The sequence below is a fragment of the Tursiops truncatus genome, chromosome 3, assembly GCF_011762595.2.
Source record: "Tursiops truncatus isolate mTurTru1 chromosome 3, mTurTru1.mat.Y, whole genome shotgun sequence".
NCBI classification, from domain to species: Eukaryota; Metazoa; Chordata; class Mammalia; order Artiodactyla; family Delphinidae; genus Tursiops; species Tursiops truncatus.
In genome coordinates, this window is record NC_047036.1 from 83,910,349 (window position 1) to 83,920,117 (window position 9,769).

Genomic DNA, 9,769 nt, shown 5'->3' on the forward strand with positions numbered 1-9,769 from the left:
TAGTTTATAGGAATGCAAGATATTTCTGTTCATTAATTTTGTGTCCTGCAACTTTACCTAATTCATTGATTAGCTATAGTAGTTTTCTGGTGGCATCTTTAGGATTCTCTATGTATAGTATCATGTCATTTGCAAACAGTGAGAGTTTTACTTCTTCTTTTCCAACTTGTATTCCTTTTATTTATTTTTCTTCTCTGATTGCCATGGCTGGAACTTCCAAAACTATGTTGAATAATAGTGGTGAGAGTAGACATCCTTGTCTTGTTCCTGATCTTAGAGGAAATGCTTTCAGTTTTTCACCACTGAGAATGATGTTTGCTGTGGGTTTGTCGTATATAGCCTTTATTATGTTGAGGTAGGTTACCTCTCTGCCCACTTTCTGGAGAGTTTTTATCATAAACCGGTGTTGAATTTGTCAAAAGCTTTTTCTGCATCTACTGAGATGATCATATGGTTTTTATTCTTCAATTTGTTTATATGGTTGATTATTCTGCATATTTTGAAGAATCCTTGCAACCCTGGAATAAATCCCACTTGATCATGGTGTATGATCCTTTTAATTTGTTGTTGGATTGTGTTTGCTAGTATTTTGTTGAGGATTTTTGCATCTATATTCATCAGTGGTATTGGTCTGGAATTTTCTTTTTTTGTAATATCTTTTTCTGGTTTTGGTATCAGGGTGAGGGTGGCCTCATAGAATGAGTTTGGGAGTGTTCCTTCCTCTGCAATTTTTTGGAAGAGTTTGATAAGGATGGGTGCTAGCTCTTCTCTAAATGTTTGATAGAATTCCCCTGTGAAGCCGTCTGGTCCTGGACTTCTGTTTGTTGGAAGACTTTTAATCACAGTTTCAATTTCATTACTTGTGATTTGTCTGTTCATATTTTCTATTTCTTCCTGGTTCAGTCTTGGAAGGTTATACCTTTCTAAAAATTTGTCCGTTTCTTCCAGGTTGTCCATTTTATTGGCATAGAGTTGCTTGTAGTAGTCTTTTATGATGCTTTTTATTTCTGTGGCATGTGTTGTAACTTCTTTTTCATTTCTAATTTTATTGATTTGAGTCCTCTCCCTCTTTTTCTTGATGAGTCTGGCTAATGGTTTATCAATTTTTTTTTTATCTTCTCAAAGAACCAGCTTTTAGTATTTTGACCTTTGCTATTGTTTTCTTTGTTCCTATTTCATTTATTTCTGCTGTGACTTTTACGATTTCTTTCCTTCTACTAACTTTGGGTTTTATTTGTTCTTCTTTCTCTAGTTCCTTTAGGTATAACGTTACATCGTTTATTTGAGATGTTTCTTGTTTCTTGAGGTAGGCTTGCAAAACTATAAAATCCCTCTTAGAACTGCTTTTGCTGCTTCCCATAGGTTTTGGATCGTCGTGTTTTCATTGTCATTTGTCTCTAGGTATTTTTTGATTTCCTCTTTGATTTCTTCAGTGATCTCTTGGTTATTTAGTAGTGTGTTGTTTAGCCTTCATGTTTTTGTGTAATTCATTTCTAATCTCATAGCGTTGTGGTCAGAAAAGATGCCTGATATGATTTCAATTTTCTTAAATTTACTGTGGCTTGTTTTGTGACCTAAGGTGTGATCTATCCTGGAGAATGTTCCATGCACACTTGAGAAGAAAGTGTAATCTGTTGTTTTTGGATGGAATGTCCTATAAATATCAATTAAATCTCTCTGGTCTATTGTGTCATTTAAAGCCTCTGTTTCCTTATTTATTTTCATTTTGGATGATCTGTCCATTAGTGTACATGAGGTGTTAAAGTCCCCCACTATTATTGTGTTACTGTTGATTTCCTCTTTTATAGCTATTAGCAGTTGCCTTATGTATTGTGGTGCTTGTATGTTGGGTGCATATATGTTTATAATTGTTATATCTTCTTCTTGGATTGATCCCTTGATCAATATGTAGTGTCCTTTCTTGTCTCTTATAACATTCTTTAATTTAAAGTCTATTTTATCTGATATGAGTGTTGCTACTCCAGCTTTCTTTTGATTTCCATTTGTATGGAATATCTTTTTCCGTCCCCTCACTTTCAGTCTGTATGTGTCCCTAGGTCTGAAGTGGGTCTCTTGTAGGCAGCATATGTATGGGTCTTGTTTTTGTATCCATTCAGCGAACCTGTGTCTTTTGGTTGCAGCATTTAATCCATTCATGTTTAAGGTAATTATCGATACGTGTGTTCCTATGACCATATTCTTAATTGTTTTGGGTTTGTTTTTGTAGGTCCTTTTCCTCTCTTGTGTTTCCCACTTAGAGAAGTTCCTTTAGCATTTGTTGTAGAGCTGGTTTGGTAATGCTGAATTCTCTTATCTTTTGCTTGTCTGTAAAGCTTTTGATTTCTCCATCAAATCTGAATGAGATCCTTGCTGGGTAGAATAATCTTGTTTGTAGGTTCTTCCCTTTCATCACTTTAAATATATTGTACCACTAACTTCTGGCTTGTAGAGTTTCTGCTGAGGAATCAGCTGTTATCCTTATGGGAGTTCCCTTCTGTGTTATTTGTCGTTTTTCCCTTGCCGCTTTCAATAATTTTTCTTTGTCCTTAATTTTTGCCCATTTGATTACTATGTGTTTCAGTGTGTTTCTTCTTGGGTTTTTCCTGTATGGGACTTGCTGCGCTTCCTGGACTGGGTGGCTATTTCCTTTCCCATAATAGAGAAGTTTTCGACTATAATCTCTTCAAATATTTTCTCTGGTCCTTTCTCTCTCTCTTCTCTTTCTGGGACCCCTATAATGCAAATGTGTTTAATGTTTTCCCAGAGGTCTCTTAGGCTGTCTTCATTTTTTTTCATTCTTTTTTCTTTTTTCTGTTCCACAGCAGTGAATTCCACCATTCTGTCTTCCAGGTCACTTATCCGTTCTTCTGCCTCAGTTATTCTGCTATTGATTCCTTCTAGTGTAGTTTCATTTCGGTTATTGTATTGTTTATTTCTGTTTGTTTGTCCTTTAATTCTTCTATGTCTTTGTTAAACATTTCTTGCATCTTCTCGATCTTTACCTCCATTCTTTTTCCGAGGTCCTGGATCATCTTCACTATCATTATTCTGAATTCTTTTTCTGGAATGTTGCCTTATCTCCAGTTCATTCAGTTGTTTTTCTGGGGTTTTATCTTGTTCCTTCATCTGGTCATAGCTCTCTCCCTTTTCACCTTGCCTATATTTCTGTGGATGTGGTTTTTGTTTCATAGGCTACAGGATTGTAGTTGTTCTTGCTTCTGCTGTCTGCCCTGTGGTGGAAGAGGCTCTCCAGTAGGCTTGTGCAAGTTTCCTGATGGGAGGGACTGGTGGTGTGTAGAGCTGACTGTTGCTCTGGTGGGCAGAGCTCAGTAAAACTTTAATCCACTTGACTGCTGATGGGTGGGGCTGGGTTCCCTCTCTGTTGGTTGTTTGGCTTGAGGCAACCCAACACTGGAGCCTACCTGGGCTCTTTGGTGGGTCTAATGGCAGACTTTAGGAGGTTTTAAGCCAAAGAGTACTTCCCAGAACTTCTGCTGCCAGTGTCGTTGTTCCCATGGTGAGCCACAGCCACCCCCAACCTCTGCAGGAGACCCTCCAACCCTAGCAGGTAGGTCTGGTTCAGTCTCCTCTGCAGTCACTTCTCCTTCCCCGGGTCTTGATGTGCACACTACTTTGTGTGTGCCCTCCAAGAGTGAAGTCTCTGTTTACCCCAGTCTTGCTGCAGTCCTCCAGTCAAATCCCGCTAGCCTTCAAAGTCTGATTCTCTAGGAATTCCTCCTCCTGTTGCTGGACCCCCAGGTTGGGAAGCCTGACGTGGTGCTCAGAACCTTCACTCCAGTGGGTGGACTTCTGTGGTATAAGTGTTCTCCAGTCTGTGAGTCACCCACCCATCAGTTATGGGATTTGATTTTACTGTGATTGCGCCTCTCCTACCATCTCATTGTGGCTTCTCCTTTGTCTTTGGGGTATCTCTTTTGGTGAGTTCCAGTGTCTTCCTGTCGATGATTGTCCAGCAGCTAGTTGTGAGGCTGTGTTCTTTATCCCCTTTGCTGTGACTGGCTAACTTTTAAATTATATCTTTTCTCTGCATCTTTGTCAGATACATTTTGAGTCTTTAAGGTATATTTTGGTTGACATTAAATCATTGTGAAAAGCATTACCAAACTGCCAACCCAATTGTTAATAAAAAAACCCCAGCAAAAAACAGAAAACAAAAAAACCCAAGGCAGTAACAATTCAGTTTGTTTACTAGAAAAAGTTTAAAAATACCTAATTTTTAATTGAATATTTTAATACAATGTAGAACACTAATTAGCTTAGTCTGTGGGCTGTTACTCAGGTAGTGAAAGTAAACCTTTCCAAACACCAGGATAGAATAAAATGTTGCATATTTGCATTAGAATTCATTTTATTACAAATTGAATTTCTGTGCAACTTTTCTTTTAATTCAAAAATGCATAATAATTTGCCCAGCTGATGATGTAAAGGCTTGCCACACTTATTTTTCTTATGTGAATTCATTTTTGAGTTGTGTAAAAATACAAAAAAGCTTATAATATATTTTTCAGCTTTTTAAAAGTGAAATAACACAAAAATAGTTTTCTAAATGTTACAAGATTCAATCCCTTCTAACTGCAAGTGAGTTATCAAAATTTTACAGTTTCCTCTTTTGTTGATGAGGATTTCTAATGAAGAGTGTGACAAAGTCTCCTTTACCCAGGTAGGACTGAATACTATTTCTAAATAAAACATCTGCCCTCTAGTGCCTAATGGTCCAAAGGTCTAAAGGTGTCATTTTAACTGATGAAAATTATAAAAGAATTAAAGCTAAAAGTATGCAAATGAAGCAGGATGGCTTTTGTTAAAAATAAAACTAATATATTAAACAATTAACAAATGTGAATAGAATCCTCTCCCAAATTAAATGTTTACCTAAATTTTAGTATCAACCATGTTGACATCATGAAGAACTGTCAAGAGGGCTGACATTCTTAGAAGACATAACTTCACCTGTAACCTTTAAAGAAAGCTGCTTTGTGAAAGCCCTAAAGGCAGAATGGTCAGACTGGCATTTGTATAGTGTGGTGAGAGATGTTAAAATAGCAACACACAGAACCCTTTCAAGCAATTTTTATGTCACCGACAGTGAGACTTTTGGAAAGAAATCTATAAGTAGTGATTTGTCACCACTTACGTAAAGTGGAATAATTTTAGACAGTTTTTTTTTTTCCAGATCAGAAAGTGCTATACCTAAAGTGAATAATAAATCAAATTTGAAACTTTTTGTCTTGATATATACATCTCTGAGGATACTATTTTTAAAGCTAACATTTATTTCTTCATTCTCCATAAAACTAAAGTCCAATTTTATAACTTTGCAAATTTTTTCAATCACTTTCCTTGGTGTAACAATTACAAGTGCAACGTATTTATAATAAAACTGTCAACCATGGTTCAATTCAAAATGACTTCATGGGGAAGTCAGACTTCTGAAGGGGTAAAATTCTGGTACTTTTCTTTGAGAAGCAGTGAAGGTACACTCTCAGGACACTTAAGAATCAAATAGCAATTTCCCCCAATTCAGGGAAGTTTGGAATCCAACTTTTTATAATTATAAAACAAAATTTGAGGGTACTTCTAAACTGTTGTCTCCACCTTTTAGAGCGAATGTTAGTGTGCAACTTCTTTTCATCAGTAGTTGTCTATCCAGAAAAAAGATTGTTATTGCATGTTGGAGAAAGCAATATTTAACCCTAAATCAGCTGTGTTTTTTAATCATCAGTGGGCCTTTTGAGATCATTGTGACTCTTATTGTTATTTTTGTGTGTGTGTTTGTGAAATATAAAAATGAGGTTATCTATCTCCCCACCATCCAAAATAAAATATCTCTGGAAGATCTATAAGTCCTCTATTCCTTTTTTTTCTTTTTTTTTTTTTGAAGTAGAAAAGAATAGCTTTATCGCTTTGCCAGGGAAAGGGAGACACACCGGGCTTCTGTCTCGAAAAATTATATGTTCCAACCCCAGAGAATTTGATGAGGGGTTTTATAATAATATATAAGTCCTCTATTCTTTATACACTTAATAATTCTGAATATTCACGGTAATTATTTACTGAGACTCTCCTCTCAAGTTTATACATCAGAGATTTAACCTTGTTGGGGACCAGGGCAGGCCAACCCAAAGTACTTCTCAGTGGCATATTGATTATTTTGAATTAAAATTACTTAAGAAACAGTTGGTGCAAGAGGAACACTTTCGATCCTCCTCTCTGTTTCCCTGAAAGCAGGAAATAAATCCCTTATATGAAAAGTGCCCTCCTTGCACATGGTAGAAGGATGCCCTTATGGCCAGAGAGTGGGAATTCGGGCTGAGAAGTCCGTATAAACAAACCTTGTTACTTCTTTAATTTACTACCCAAAGCCCAAACTCTGTTTAGATTCCTCACTAATTTTTAATTAATTTCACCTAAAGCCTAAGGTTTTTTTGTTGTGTCAGTTGCTCATAAATTTATTGTTTCTTTGTCTAAAAAGTATAAAAGCTGCCTGCTCTGGCCACATCTTATATTCTGTTTCTATGAGATCTTTGTGTGTATGAATTAAAATTTGTTTATCTCCTGTTAATCTGTCTTGTGTCAGTTTTATTATTACTCCAGCCAAAAGAACTCAAGATGGTAGAGGGAAATTTCTCCTGCCCTGACAACCTCATTGCCCAAGTTTTCAATTTTGTTTACAGGATTCAGGATTTCAATTATTCTTAATTAAGTGTTTGATGATACATAGTGTTCCTACCATTTAATACTTTCATCCCAACAATAGTTTATAATGTAGTTTGAGGCGATATTGTCGCTGAGGTTTTGGTTTTCTCACAGTCAGCATTTTATGAGAGGAAAGAAGTCTGAAATTACTGATGATCTTTTTCTACTTAAGCCAACAAAATATTTTACTTGAATACCCATAAGTTTCAAAAATTATGAAGAATTTTGGATACTGTAATTTAAGAATACATTTATGGCTAGGGTTGAAACCATAGTTTACTTAATATACATGGGTAAAGGTTTACTGTTTGAATGCTGTCTCTTAAAACAAGCTAATATTTGTAATTTTCACATTCATGTCCTCTCCTAATTATATTTTAATTCCTAGAGGGTAGAGATCTTATTTTGTGCATGTTTCAATACCTCTTAAAACAGGGATTTTTAATGTAGTAGGCATTCAATTGCCAAAGTGAATCTCCACTTCTCTAGTGATTCTGAAGGCTTACTAAATCATGATATGGGTATTTAGGTAGGGTATTTGGAATTGCAGAGTTTACATGTCAGGATATTATGAGTTTAATTGTAATGACGTCATGCCTTCTAAAGCAGCCAGATGGTGGTAACCCTGTGTAGAGATTTCCCTAGGTGAACAATGTGTCCATCGAGTATAAATGTAATTACTGATCCTTCTTTGCTTCTTTGATCAGTCTAAACCTCTGAGTTGTCTGTAATTTATTATGAAGATATATTATCCAGGAAGTTTTCCAGATTCGTCCTGAAAGAATTGAACTTCCCAATATGTGATTCTGTGGGTTATCTTCTTGTGTTGGAAATTAGCAGTATATTAATACTAAAAAATAGGATGAAATTTCTTTTATATTGAAATCCTTTAGGAATCATATTGTAATTTCTTTTAAGTGAAAAGTATGAAAAATGTTGTTTTTTCTATTTCTGTCTACTGTTTCAATAAAGTAAGTTTATTTACTGCTGTTAAGTGTTTAATTTTGATAGAGGATTCTGTTTACTAATGGCAACATAATGTCTTGAAACATATATTAAATTGACTTACATATTTCCACAAGTGGCTTGTTCAACATCAAAATTAAATCATTACGTATTAGGAAATTCTTTATCCTCTCAGGTTGAAATAACGTAGGTTGTCATCTTATTCTTAGATAATGGTGACACAGATCTGATCCTTTTAGTTTTCTTGGCAGAAGAAAAAAATCTATTCTGGAATTTACACTTTAGTGAAGTTACTTTTCTGAGATATGATTGTATAACAAAGAACAGCCTTTACTTGAGATATGTTATCCCAGACCAGGGACTGAACCCGTGTCCCCTACATTGGCAGGCAGATTCTTAACCACTGCACCACCAGGGAAGTCCCTACCTGAGGTATTTTAGACAGTGCTTTTTTCCTACAATTAAGATACAGACATGTGTGCACACACACACTGCCTGAGAAAGTATGTGTTGATCCTGTGGCAAACTTTTAATTCACTAAGCTACTTGATTTGTGAAGTTCGTTTTGACCAACTTGTGTGAAAGAGAGAGTGATTTTTCATAACTGACTTTGAGACAGCTTATCAACTTTTTCTTTTTGGGCATGGAAATAAAATATAAAATTTAGTGACAACCAACTGGCCTGATCTGCTTCAATGTTTCCTATTCTAGATACCAGTCTTTTGAACCTTAAACTTTTGATCTGACCATTATTTCTGATATATCTGGACATACTTCATGCATTTTTAGTTGCATTTCAATAATTCTAATTATTAAAAACAGTGCTGTTTTCCTCCAAAAGAAGGGGACTTAGCCAAAAGCAATTTGTTTGGTCAACACAATGATTTGTTAGAAAATAAATATTCCTAGGTCGAGGGTTTTTTCAGACTTAAAAAAATGTAATTCTTTTGTATTTCATATTCCTCTTTTAGTTATTTAATATTACCTTGTACTCTTTTTGATACTGAAATGTTGTGGTACTGAATATAAAATATAATACAAGTGGACTAATTGGAAAAATCTGTTACAAAACAGTAAATGCAAATATTTCATATTAAGAAAAATATCCTGGAGAATGTGATTTTCATATGTGAATGTGCATACATGTGTATGTGTATACAAGGTGGTAACAGAAATTGACTCTGGATAAGTTAGAGGAATTATGGGTATTAGTTATAGACTTGCTTATCTGTATTTCTTTGCACAGGGGCCATGCTAATCTTCTTTGTATCGTTCCAATTTTAGTATAGGTGCTGCCGAAGCAAGCACTGCTTATCTGTATTTCTTGATTTCTCTTGAAGGATCCTGTCTTGTTTTCATAAAGTGAACTCTGCTTCCATTTCTCATGTTTCAAGAGAAAGGTCTAGTTCTAGACTTTGTAAGATACCTAAAATGAGAGATGAAAGACAGAACTGGGCCTAAGAAGGAGACTGAGAATACCATAGGAAAAATGCCAGTGGGCAAGTTACACAGATGTGAGCACATGTACATATATGTCCGTGTACAAACACATACACACACAGACTTTTCTTTTCTCAGGTATTATTCTGATCACATATTAATAAAAAACAGTGCTTTGAGAAAAAGACTCAGCTAATGATACTCAAATGCTCTATAAATATTCACAGTGGTCTGCAAGCTGGATGCTAATCCATTCTGCCTAGCAGTTTATTCCCCCTGTGACTCCTTTTCAGTGCAAGGAAAAAGATACTTGACTGAACAGACAGGATCAGCATGATGCAGGTTCTGGCAAGAGATGCATAAAAGAATGTTGCTTTGAGAACAAAGTCATACCTCATTGCAATTTCAAAATATTTTTAAACATTCTGCAATTTTGGTCAGTGTGTGGTTTCATATTTGCAGTTATAAAACATTATATTTATGCATAAATTGTAGACTCAACACTTAGTGAGATTGTGTCTTGCGTAAGACATCAACGACATTTTAGAAAGCTTTTGTGTGTGTATGGAACAGTCACATATAAGGGAGGGGTTCCTGAAGACCTAGCATAATTTAAAATTATCCTCATTCAAGAGAATTTCTTAGA

General features: G+C 35.4%; 1 non-coding gene across 1 annotated transcript; it reads right to left on the reverse strand.

Annotated features, from left to right (window-relative positions):
- Positions 1-8,880: 8,880 nt before the first annotated feature.
- LOC117311991 (U6 spliceosomal RNA) lies at positions 8,881-8,991 on the reverse strand. Its single transcript, XR_004526177.1, has one exon. It is a non-coding gene; the product is annotated as a U6 spliceosomal RNA (small nuclear RNA).
- Positions 8,992-9,769: the final 778 nt, after the last annotated feature.